Consider the following 13193-nt stretch of genomic DNA (forward strand, 5'->3'; position numbering starts at 1 on the left):
GCAGAGAACAAACTGATGGTTGCCAGGTTGGAGAGGAACTGGGAGGATGGGTGAATAAGGTTAAAGGATTAAGAAGTACAAATTGCTTATTATAAAAATAGACAAGGGGATGTGAAGTACAGCTTAGGGAATATAGTCATTAATCCTAAAAATAAAAGGCTCATATGCAAATTGACTGAATGGCGGAACAACCAGTCGCTATGTGTGCACTGACTACCAGGGGGTTGGCAAACTGCTCCTGATAGATGCTCCCACAGTGGGAGCACCACTCAGCCAGAAGCTCTGAGCTGGGCTTACAGCAAGCACAGCAATGGTGGTGGGAGCCTCTCCCACCTCCGCAGCAGCGCTAAGGGTGTCTGACTGATGGCTTGCGCCCGCTCCCTGAGCTGACAGTCTGACATCCCCTTTCAGGGGTCCTGAACTGCCAGAGGGCACAGTCCAGGCTAAGAGACCCCCCTCCCCAAGTGCATGAATTTCTTGCACTGGGCCTCTAGTATTATAATAACTATCTATGGTGCTAGATGGGTACTAGACTTATTGGGGTGATCACTTTGTAAGTTATGTAAATGTCTAATTACTATGTAGTACAACTGAAACTAATATGATACTATGTGACTGAAAAAGTATTTTTAAAAAGTGAAAAAAATACATGAGTGTATAAGTAGCAGCATAATAGACACAGTATGACCTCATGTAGGTAAAACATACACTTGCATATCTTGATATATATGTGGAATTTTTAAGGAAACATATAAACTTACAGAAAAAGGTCTGGAAGGAGACAGACCCCAGATTAACAGTGATAATCTCTATCTGGACTTTTCAGAATTTCACTTATATGTTTCATGCCTTGTTCTAACAAGATGTTGTATACAAATAACAAAAAATAAGATTTGTAACAATAGAAGAAAATGTTATATTGTTAAGTCAAAAATTCAAGCTATAATACATCATGTATGGTTGAAGCTCAATCCTATATAATAAAGAGGTAAAATGCAAATAGACCATCACACCCTCACACAAGATGGCGCCCCCCATGTAGTCACAAGATGGCTGCACCCATGTGGTCACAAGCTGACTGCCCCCATGTCATCACAAGATGGCTGCCCCCCATATCATCACAAGATGGCCAGCAAGGGAGGGCAGTTAGGGTGAACAGGCCAGCAGGGAGGGCAGCTGGGGGCAATCGGGTTGGCAGGGGAAGGCAGTTGAGGGCAATAGGGTTGGCAGGGGAGGGCAGTTGGGGGGGGATTAGGCCTACAGGGGAGGGCAGTTGAGGGGAGCAGGCCTACAGGGAAGGGCAGTTGAGGGGAGCAGGCCTACAGGGAAGGGCAGTTGAGGGGAGCAGGCCTACAGGGGAGGGCAGTTAGGGATGACCAGGCTGGGGAGTGGTTAGGAGATGATCAGACTGGCAGGCAGAAGCATTTAGGGGCAATTAAGCAGGCAGGCAGGTAGACAAGCGATTGGGAGCCAGCAGTCCTGGATGGTGAGAGGAATGTGCAACTGCCAGTTTAGGCCCAATCCCACAAGACATCCCCAAGGAGTCCCAGATTGGAGAGGGTGCAGGCTGGGCTGAGGGGACCCCCTCCCCCCGTCCCCCCCCAGTGCATGAATTTCATGCACCAGGCCTCTAATTATGTTATAAAAAGCTATGTCACAAAACTGGACTGAGTGGTTTGAAACAGGGTGGGAGTGGGGCTTTTTATTCTATACTCTTCAGAATTTTGAACCTATTACTATTTTTTAAGGTGAGTGAATGTAACAATTCTTTTTTAACCTGGAAAGAGAATATATGCCCTTAATGTTATGTTTGGTTCAAGTAACTTTAATTTTCTTTAAAACAAATTACAAAGATGTAAGGTTGACTGACAACCCTTAAGCAGGAGATAGGATCCTGGAAGATCCGTTTTCTCGTTAGCAGATTTCTGCATTTTCCAAATTTTCTTAAACAAACGTATTACTTTTATTTTTCCATTTTATTTTTTTCACTTTTACAATCAGAAAAAAAAAAAAAAAAAAGAAAGCTGTAAACTCATTTAAATTTTGTTTAAAGAATGTAGTCAAGCAAGAAGTCACCAGGCAGGTACATGATAAATTATAAAGAGATCAGATGTTTTAAAAGAGCACCTCCTGCCCTAACTGGTTTGGCTCAGTGGATAGAGCATCGACCTGCAGACTCAAGGGTCCCAGGTCCAACTCCAGTCAAAGGCATGTACCTTGGTTGTGGGCACATATCCAGTAGGGAGTGTGCATGAGGCAGCTGATTGATATTTCTAACTCTCCATCACTCTCTCTTCTTCTCTGTAAAAAACCAATAAAATATATTTAAAAAGAAAGAAAGAAAGAGCACCTCCTTTCAAAACTCAACTCAAGCCGAAACTGGTTTGGCTTAGTGGATAGAGCGTCGGCTTGGGGACTGAAAGGTCCCGGGTTCGATTCCGGTCAAGGGTATGTACCTTGGTTGCGGGCACATCCCCAGTAGGGGGTGTGCAAGAGGCAGCTGATCAATGACTCTCTCTCATCGATGTTTCTAACTCTCTATCTCTCTCCCTTCCTCTCTGTACAAAATTAATAAAATATATTAAAAAAAAAAACAAAAAAAAAAACTCAACCCAAAATGGGACCTGATGTGTAAGAAAGACAAAATCAGAGTTTACTGGGAGGGGCCTTGAGCCCCACTCACCTGCACACCGGTACCAGTCCTCCGCTCCCGGCACTGCTGACAGACAGCAGGCTTTATGCAGTGACTCATCTGTGATCAGGGCGGAGACCCGCTGGGGCCAGACGAGGTTCCCTCCAGGAACAGGGAGGCACAGAAGGTTCCTGAACGCATGCATGACAGAACGAAGGAGCTGCCGATGAACACGCGCCTGCACATTCATTCCCTCCCCTCGAGCTATAGCCAGGCACTGGCAGCAAGACGACAGACAACCTTCTAGGCCTGGATCGAGGAGGGCCTGCAGCTCACGGCCACGCAACTGATGGGTATTGCCAAGGCTGGGCTGCGCTTGGTCAGAATGACAGGCCAGACCAGCTAGGGACCTTCGTACAGTTTTAGCCTGAGGCCACCTACGTTCTAAGGGCAACCAGGCTGGGTACCCCGAGTCACAGCTCATAGTACTTGGGGTGCCTCTCCGGGACTGAGACCAAGGCCTTCTATTCCTCTCCTTAGCAGCTGTGGCACCGCGGGCAAGTCTCTCTCCCTGAGCTGCAGTTTCTGCTCCTGTCAATGGTGATTCAGTTATTCATACAAGAAGTACTGAGCATCTGCTTTATGCCAAGTACAGTCCTAGAAACTGGGTGTCAGTAGTGACCAAATCATTCTCAAACTCCTACCCTCCTGGAGCTTGTATTCTAGTGGGATGTGAACTACCCACTTCATGGGATTGTGAAAGAGACTGGCTGGGGTATTTCCTGGTGAGCACCGAATTCCAACCTGTGTGATCTCCTCCCTGCCCCCCCCCCCTCGACATCACCACCAGCCAATCCTCTGACACCAGCTGGGGCTCCCATAGTTCATCTCAATTCTGACACTAGGAGATGGGAGACGGCATCTCAGGAGAAGGGCTCAGTCCCCCAAGACTGCGCCCTCACCGCAGAGGGAGGCAACCAGTGGTGGTGAGTGAGTCCGAGAGTGGGCGGCGCCAGGCCAGCCAAGAGAGGTGTGTGGGGGGGGGGGGTGGAGGAGGCTTTATCGCTCCACCAATTGCCCCAGAGATCAGCCCTGATTGCCAGCCAGGCCTAGGAACCCTATCCGTGCATGAATTTCATGCCCTGGGCCTCATGTGTGTGTGTGTGTGTGTGTGTGTGTGTGTGTGTGCATGTGTGTGTATAATACAAGGTCCCGATTTTTTGAAAGAATCTTTCCAATCTTTCCAAAAATCGGGACTTTTTTAAAACGCTGCGGGACGCGGGAAAAATTGTTAAAAATTGGGACTGTCCCACCAAAAGCGGGACGATCTGGTCACCTTAATGTATATGTATGTATATGTGTGTGTGTATAAATAGATAAATATATATATATATATATATATATATATATATATATATATATATTACTATAAGTCACAATATCAAAGTAGTAATTTATTATTACGCATTCCCTACAGCCCTCTGAACCAAGGAGGCACCCAGCAAACAGCAGAGATCTGAACGTTTTCTACCCAGAAACAAAGTGCCGTACAATTAGCACTGGCCCTTCTTAGACCAGCCCCACAGTCCTCTCTCTGCACCCCGGCCTTGCCCCGCCCCTAGCGCTGTCGATTCCACACTGACAAACAGGACAGGGCACCGGGACCGAAGGCGCTCACCCTGTGGCCATTCATCACAATAAACGCTGCTGCCTGCGCTGAGAATCCCTCTCAGCCCTCAGGTCCTCGGGGAGGCGGAGTAAAACTGTGGGTACTCCAGGCCCTTCCTTCCCAGGCCGCTCAGGCAGGGCGGGCCACAGTCCTCCCCTCCCTGACAGAGCCCTCTGGACTGCAGGGCAGCACCGGGGGGCCTCATGCCTGTGGCCTGGCCCCTCCAAGCAGCTGGCGCAAGGCAAGGCAAGCCCCCGTTGGGTGGATTTCAGCGTGAAAGGTTCGTTTCAATGCGCTCCTGAAGCGGGTAATGGGCACAGGCAGCGCATATTCTGAGCCGAGTGGTCAGGATTGTTGGTATGAGTTGAAAGGGAAAAAAAATAAATGGTAAGCCAACTTCAGAACCGTCCTTGGGGTTCCAAGAAAGCACTCCACCAAAAAACTTGCTGGCGCACACGGTGACATGTAATGACAGTGTCAGTTTTTCCCACCAGCGACAGGCCGGCGTTCTGCTGCCAGCCTCTATTTCTGCCGCCTGCGTAATGCCTGGGCAGAGGCCCAGCCGAGCATCGGAGACAGGGGGGCGGGGCGAGAGAGGCGATGGCACAAGAAATGGGGCCCGGCTCCTGCTCCGCCTCCAACAGCAGCAAACTCTCCGGAGCCCTGTTTGGGACGGCAGCCAGGGGCTCCTCAGATCCTGGCTAAGTTCCTCTGCAGCCTCGTCGCCCTTCCAGCCCCGGAGCCTGAGCTCCCTTTGGGCTGGCACCTCGTCTGCCTTGGTCAGCGCTGTCTCCAGTGAGTGACTGACCACACCACAGCAGCCCGACTCCGGGACGCTGCTCCCTGAAACTCCACATGCCCCTTCTCGTAACTCAGTCTGTGTTCATTTCACTCTCTTCGCCCAGATGCCTATATATATTTTTTACAGAGAGGAATAGAGAAGGATAGAGAGTTAGAAACATCAACAAGAGAGAATCATCGATCAGCTGCCTCTTGCACACCCCCTGCTGGGGATGTGCCCGCAACCAAGGTACATGCCCTTGGTGGGAATCGAACCTGGGACCCTTCAGTCCTCAGGCCGACGCTCTATCCACTGAGCCAACCGGTTTTAGCCCAGACGCCTTCTTGAGCTGGTGAACTCCTGCTCATCCTTAAACTCAGTTCCAGTGCCACCTCCCCCGGGAAGTCCTCCCTGACCCTGAGGTTAGGTGAGTTCCCCCAACACCAAGCAACCACAGCCCTCATCGCCACCACAGACTCCAGCCAGCTTCTTGGCTTGCCTCCCCCAGGGCTGGGTGGACCCGGAGCTGAGTAAGCAGCAGGTGCTCAGTAGGTGTGTGTGGGAAGGAGGGGAGGAAAGAGGGGCCCCAAGAACGGAGCTGTCACAGAAATCTACAACAAACCGAATAAGAGCAAGTCATTCGAACCCAATAGATCCATGGACCGTTCATTCATGTTACTGGGGAAAACAGCAGGAAGCAGTCGGGAAAGCATTTCTCAATGAATCGGAGTGGGAAGCAGAGGTCACTGTTCGCTGTGTCCTCACCTCTGAACCTCTGTACCCTGCCCCCCAGACGTGGGCTGGGGCCAGGGCTGACTCGCAGGAGAAACTCTGGAAGGCTGGGTGAGTGGGGGCACGTGCAGGCTCAGGAGCACGGAGCTCTCACAGGCTTGGCGCTCTGGCCTTGCAGGTATTGAAGACTGTTTTTTGTGTTTTTTTGTTTTGTTTTATTTTCTTTCCTGGAGTAATCTACAACTGCTGAGGGACACCCACAAAGCTGTGAAGAGCGTGCCCTGGTTCAAGAAACCAGGGGATCGTGAGGACCTTCCTTCCCTTGTGCTGCTGACCCAGTTCCCAAAAATGGGAGCAGACGCAGGGACGGAGGACCGGTGATCTGGGAATAAAGCCTGTTTTTGGCTGGAGCCCACTTAGCACAGCATTTCCTTCTCAAACAGGCACCCGTGTGCCCATCACTATTCACTCCTTCGAACCCTGATTTGGGGGGTGGGGAGAAGAGTGTAACAGAGACTGCCAGCGACGTGTGAAACTCGTGTGTCCTCCTCCTCCTACGCACAGGGCTGGGCCGCCTCTCACAGCCTCCGGTGCAGGAGGTGCGACCATGTGACAGCGCGCAGGCTAATGGACTAATTCACCACCTCCGTGCCTGGCGCACAGCTCCTCGCCCGCACCATCCTCCACACACGCGCCTTCCTCTGCTGCTGATGAGTGCAAACGGGCACCGCAGCCTTAAAGCCGGGGTCCCTAATTCACCTCTGCAAGGAACAGCCCTTTGGAACCGGACGTGAACAAAGCGTAAGTATCTATCCTATCGGAGCCGTTCAGCATTTGGGGGTTGCTTTTCAGCAGTGAGCCGTCTACCGAACGGTTCTGTGCGGCCATGTGCCTGTGCGAAACACTCCCCCGGCCCTTCTCATCAGGAAAGGCCGCGTGACAGTCCTGGCCACGACAGGTCCGGGGACGTCTGCCGGGTGTCTGGAGGAGGAAGCCTGCTCTCCTGAGAAAAGGTGCCGCTGTGGCTGCAGCCTCCCTGCTGCTGCAGTCACTCTGCCACCCGGACGGCAGTGACAGAGGTGCCAGCCCAGACATCAGACAGACATCAGCTGCTGAAACCCAGGCCAGCAACCACCTACCTTCAGACTTCGTATCGCATGAGAAAAACAAGCCATTGTTTGCTTACGCCGCCGAGACAGGGCTTTCCGCTACCTGAAGCCACGCACAATCCTAACTGCGTGGCAACCGCTCATTCATTCACCCAACCTTTATCGAGGCCTGTTTCTCGCCAGTCCTTGTGCTGAGGATTGAAAACTTAGAGATGAGCTGGGGTGGCCCCTGCCCTCCAGGAGCTCCCAGTCCAGCTGGGGGTGGGACTGGGGGGAGGACAGGCCCCTGGGCAGACAACCCTAATGCGGTGTGAACTGGATACCCTGGTCGTCCGTCCCCAGGAAGTGTGAGCACTGGGTGGTGGGCAGGCAGAGACAAGGAGTTCCCAACTCCCTTTCTGGCAGAGCAAACGTTCCTCGGGCTAAAGAGCAAGTGAAAAGAATGTGCTGCGCTCACTCAAGCCAACTGCGCTTACTCACCGTACACCGAGCTGTTAAACACCATCGGTTAATGCTGCTGTTTCAAAATAATCAGCAGTCATTAGAGCAAGGGGAAGAGGAGGGAAAAAAAAATCACCCAACATTAACTTGGAAATTACGTGAACCGTGGATGAGGCAGCCTTGATTAGGTCTTGCCTGCTGATGTTAGCCATCGTCTAAAATATTATTTCTTTTTCAAAGAAGACACACTCATTTTTCACTTAGAAGACAGAGCAAAAAGACACACACACCACAAAACAACCAACTGTTCATTGCCCTGACCTCTGACCCTAAATGTCCAAGCTTTGATCGTTCAGGTCTGTGTTTCCATTAGGGACTTTGATGGAGACAAATTGGCGACAAAAGATGACCCGTTTGGGAAATCAAGAGGCAACCGAGACCAGAGGAGTCAGAGCACCTGGGTAACAGTTTGGAAACTAGAGAAAAGGTTTTTCTCCTTTTAGTTCAATTATGCTTTCACACAAATAAATGTGTGGTTTTTTAAAAAATGAATGGCATTATTTGTCATTTTTTTAAAAAGATTTTTAAAAATTTGATGTTAGCCAAAACCGGTTTGGCTCAGTGGATAGTGTTGGCCTGCGGACTGAAAGGTCCCAGGTTCGATTCTGGTCAAGGGCATGTATGTACCTTGGTTGCGGGCACATCCCCAGTGGGGGGTGTGCAAGAGGCAACTGGTCGATGTTTCTCTCTCATCGATGTTTCTAACTCTCTATCCCTCTCTCTCCCTCTCTGTAAAAATCAATAAAATATATATTTTTTTAAAAATTTTGATGTTAGAGAGAGGAAGGGGGAGAGAAACATCAGTGGTTGTCTCCCCCACATGTCCTGCCCAGGAATCGAACCTGCAACCTGGGTATGTACCCTGACTGGGAATCACACTCACCACCATTTTTTTTTTAATTGATTAAGGTATTACATGTGTACATATCTTCCCATTGTGTGTGTGTCTCCCCCCCCCCCCCCATCTCACTCCCATTACCTTTTGATGTACAGACAATGCTCCAACCAATCGAGCTACATCTACCAGGGCCAATTTGCCATTTCTTTATTTTCCAAGTGTGGGATAAGTATTAAAAAAAGAAAGAAAGAAAGAAAGAAAGAAAGAAAGAAAGAAAGAAAACAAAGGCAAAGCCCCATTGACTCCAAAGTCCAGTAGATGAAACACGAATACAAATAAGCAGGCTCCCCATTAAGAGCTGGCGATCGGGTTTCTGACCTGACTGCTCACTTGCTGGCCTGAAGCCCTCCAGGGCCGAGCAGCGCAGAGGTGCGCTAGCCACACTCACCGGGCAGAGCCGGGCTCCGGTCCGGAGGCAGCGGTCACGGGGGCCTCTCCAGTCCTCAGCCCCTCGCCGAGGCCCTGCGCCAGCTCTGCCACGGCAGGGCTAGCTGGGCGGGCTGCCATCGGGAGCGTCTTCGTCGGACACACGGAACAAGCGAGGGCGAGTTCTGAGGAGGAAGGACCTCCCTTTCCAGGACCAGTTTGTGAAACCCACACCTGTCAACACAGCTTCCCAGGGACCTCCGTGCCAAAGAGGTCCCGGCTATGGCAGACCCAAGGAACAGGGCTGTCTGTCTGGCCTTCCGCCTCAGGCCCCCTACCTGCCCCCCGGAGCAGCTGCACCGCTCCTCACTCCGGGAGCTGGGTCTCCGCGGTCTCGTGGGCTTCTGGGGCTGTTGAGGAGCCAAGTCCAAAATGTGGCCAGGCCAGCATGCTGTCAACCAGGATCGAGAACAGTGCTGGCAAACAGGTAAGTCAATATTGAGTTTCTGGTCTCATGTTACACTTCCCACTAGCAGCCTTAGGCCAAGAGGGAGGGTTAAAACATTAACAACCAGCATGTGTCAGACACATACCGATCAAATGAGCGCCTGCCTGTCTTCAACAGCTGGCAAGGCCACCTCCTATTAGTGTGTGCCAGGTAGAGACCATCACACACCACCCCCAGGTCCACCCTCTGCAGGTGGCCCGGAGCCAGGCGAGTGCCTGGGACGTGTCTGCACTAACCATTCGTGCCCTCTGCTATGAACTTAAGTATAATGTCCGCCGTTCCATGGGGACAGAGACTGTGTGTCTTACCCACTGTCATATGTTCGTTGTATCAGTACAGTTGGTCGCACCAAGGATGTATTTTTAAGGAATGAATAAATGGTAACAACAGCTAACATATTTTTAAGCACGTAGCACGTGCAAGGCGCTACTCCAAGTCCGCTCATGTACAATCTCATTTCAGCTTCACAACCATACCATGAGGCAGGTATTATCCTCACCATCCCAATTTTAGAAATGAGGAAACTGAGGCACGGAGCGGTGAAGTAACTAGCCTCGTACAGGATTCGTAATGGTAGATCCGGGATTCAAAGCCAGTCTGGCTTCAGAGTCTGCACCCTTAACCACCGCAATGCGCTGAACGCACAGCCAGACGCAGGTGCTCTGGTGTCAGGAAGTCATCAGCGGAGAACAGCTGACAGCCACAAGCCCAGAGACTCCTCCCGGGTGCTAAGCACACACTGTTTCTGTGTGTTTGACTTATAATGAAAGCTGATACCTAAGCAGGAGGCCACCTGTCATTTTCAAATAACTATTTTTTAAAATATATTTTCATTCATTTCAGAGAGGAAGGGAGAGTGAGAGACAGGTAGAAACATCAATGATGAAAGAAAATCATTGGTCAGCTGCCTTCTGCACGCCCCACACTGAGGATCGAGCCTGCAACCCAGACATGTGCCGTGACCAGGAATCGAACCAGCAACCTCATGGTGCATAAATCAATGCTCAACCACTGAGCTACTCTGGCCAGGCTCAAATAACTATCTTATCTCATAAAAAAGCAATATGCAAATTAACCATACCTCGGCTACACCCACTAGCCATGCCCACCAATCATGCTCACCAGCCAATCAGAGCAAGTATGCAAATTAACTCCAACCAAGATGGCTGCAGCCAGAGAGAGCAGGAGCAAGGCTTGGGTTTCCCAGGCAACAGAGGAGGTCAAGCTTTCTGCCTGCCCTGGCCAGCCTAGGCCTCCACTCCAGGCTACAAAGTTTCAATTATAGAAGGTAAACAAATCCAAACAGAAATGTTGGCAGCCACGGAGCAAGCAGAAGGCTGAGCTCCGCTCCAGGCTACAAAATTTTAATTGTAGAAGGTAAATAAATTCCAGATACCAGGGCCTCCGCTTGGGTCAGTGGGGGGAGTGGCTGGCCTGCAAACCATCACAGGCCCCTCACACAGGCTGCCCCATGCCCCAAGGGAACCCCTACCTTGATCTGAAACCCCTTCAGGGCAAACCAACTGGCCCCCACCCATGCACCAGGCCTCTATCCTATCTAGTAAAAGAGTAATATGCAAATTGTCCATCACTCCAACACTCAAGATGGCTGCCTCCACATGGTCAAAGATAGCTGCCCCCATGTAGACACAAGATGGCTGCCACAAGATGGCCAGCAGGGGAGGTCAGTGGGAGGGACCAGGCCTGCAAGGGAGGGGGTAATCAACCCTGCAGGGGAGGGCAGTTAGGGGTGACAAGGCCAGCAGAGGAGGGAAGTTGGGGGCAAACAGGCTGGCAGGGGAGCAGTTAGACATCAATCAGGCTGGCATGGGAGTGGTTAGGGGGTGATCAGGCTGGCAGGCAGAAGCAGTTAGGGGCAATCAGGAAGGCAGGCAGGCGAGCAGCTGGGAGCCAGCAGTCCTGGATCGTGAGAGGGATGTCCGACTGCCCATTTAGGCCTGATCCCATGGGGCCTAAACAGACAGTGGGACATCCCTCGAGGGGTCCAGATTGGAGAGGGTGCAGGCTGGGCTGAGGGACACTACCACCCCCTCTCCCCATGCATGAATTTCATGCACTGGGCCTCTAGTTAAGTATACTTGATTATCAAGCCATATTAGCAGGAATATCTAGGTTTACATAGTATTTGCTGCTCAAAATACATGAATTCCAGGGGAAGTCTTTTAAACACCCTGTGGTCCTGTTTTCCCATCTCTAAGAAGGTCTCAGACTTGCTGGAAGGATTGAACCAGATCACAGAGATGGCTGCCTATTTATACGATAAGGTATTATAGGAGCATGATGGATGATCATCATAATTAGTACATTTCAATACAAAGGTGGATCAGAATTTCTATACTCACCAATCTATACTTGTCAAAATTCTATACTTATCTATTCTACTCTGAAAGTTCCTGTTTATCTCTCCACGTTTTAGGAACCATGTTTAAAGCTTAACAATTTATTCCTACAAGATGGTTTCCCTTTATTATTATCTCTGAGCTTCTGTACATTTCTACTATAACTTTAATAATTTTTCTCCACCTTAATGCAACTGCTTTGTTCACTTAAGAAGCATAAAGGGCTGAACAGCGTGGCTCAATGTTGACCTATGAACCAGGAGGTCACGGTTTGATTTCCTGTCAGGACACATGCCCAGGTCATGGGGTAGATCCCCAGCAGGGCGCCTGCAGGAGGCAGCTAATCAATGATTCTCTCTTGTCACTGATGTTTCTCTCCCTCTCCCTTCCTTTCTGAAATCAATAAAAAGATGTTTTTGTTTTTTAAAGAAGCATAAACAGTTAACAAGGCAGAATATGTTTTAGTCTAACTTTAGGTTCTCCTATATTAGCAGATGACAAAATGAGCAAGCAAGAGCTTCCTTTTTTAAAAGTATAATTAAAAGGCTCAAAGCTCAAAACGATATTGCTGTAGCTCTGAAGGCCTGAAGTCTGGGGCTGGACCCAAGAATGAGGTAAGTCTTGCCGAAGCCGGTTTGGCTCAGTGGATAGAGCGTCGGTCTGTGGACTGAGAGGTCCCGGGTTCGATTCCGGTCAAGGGCATGTACATTGGTTGCAGGCGCATCCCCGGTGGGGGGTGTGCAGGAGGCGGCTGGTCGATGTTTCTCTCTCATCGACGTTTCTAGCTCTCTATCTCTCCCCCTTCCTCTCTGTAAAAAATCAATAAAATATATTTTTTTAAAAAGAAAAAAAAAGAATGAGGTAAGTCTAGGAAAGTCAGCTGTGGTTCTGTTGGTTGGAAAGACATGTGTCTCCATATAATTGAGGGGGAGGAAAAATCATATTCAAACTATTTGTAAGTTTGATATAAATGATGTCTCTAACCACGTAAAGGAGTGTGTGTAGAAGAGGGGAGGGGTGGGGGTGTCAAAACTAGGTTCAATACTTTTCAACTCAGTCTGTTTTTTAAAGCTCTGGTTCCTAAGGAAGTCAGTTGTACTCGGAGGCAGAGAGTGGCGAGCAGATGACCAAGGATGCCCAGTATTACAAACACACGAATGTATAAGCTGTGGAAGTGACTGTGCAAACAAACAGAATTTTCTAGTTCCGCCCGTTGCTAACCACTAGGTGTGTGAGTTGCCCAAACTCCCCACTACCCTGAGCACCAGCACAGAGACGGCTCCGCTGATGTGTTAAGTGCAGGTGGACAGGGCTGGGGGAGAGGGAGGAAGAGAAGGGGGAAGGACAGAGGGATGCACAGATGGCCCAGCCAAGAGGATCTGGGTGCAGAACTACTTCACAAGGCTCCTCCAAGTTCTTTCCTCGGTGCCTCTGTTGGATATTTTTTCCCGTTGCTCTTCAGAGAGGGTAGGAGAGAGGGAGGGGGAACACACACACATACACACACACACACACACACACACACACACACACACACACACGGACTGGTTGCCTCCCACTTGCTCCCTGACCAGCTCTAACCACTGAACCACCGGTGGGGCTCTCGGTGCCTTTCCAATCATTAACTTCCTCTGTGC

The 13193-nt window shown here is 50.2% G+C and overlaps 2 protein-coding genes across 3 annotated transcripts in view; both read right to left on the minus strand.

The window, feature by feature from the left end:
• Positions 1 to 13193, minus strand: part of PXYLP1 (2-phosphoxylose phosphatase 1) — a 63961-nt gene that overhangs the window by 46781 nt on the left and 3987 nt on the right. The gene's annotated exons all lie outside the window — the stretch shown is intronic.
• CLSTN2 (calsyntenin 2) overlaps positions 2588 to 13193 on the minus strand; it is a 908802-nt gene continuing 898196 nt past the window's right edge. Inside the window, exon 18 of the mRNA XM_084901767.1 lies at positions 2588 to 2606. The gene's annotated coding sequence lies outside the window, so the exon portion shown is untranslated. The remainder of the gene's footprint in view (positions 2607 to 13193) is intronic.

The sequence above is a fragment of the Pipistrellus hanaki genome (assembly GCF_964339955.1).
Source record: "Pipistrellus hanaki genome assembly, chromosome: 13".
Lineage (NCBI taxonomy): Eukaryota > Metazoa > Chordata > Mammalia > Chiroptera > Vespertilionidae > Pipistrellus > Pipistrellus hanaki.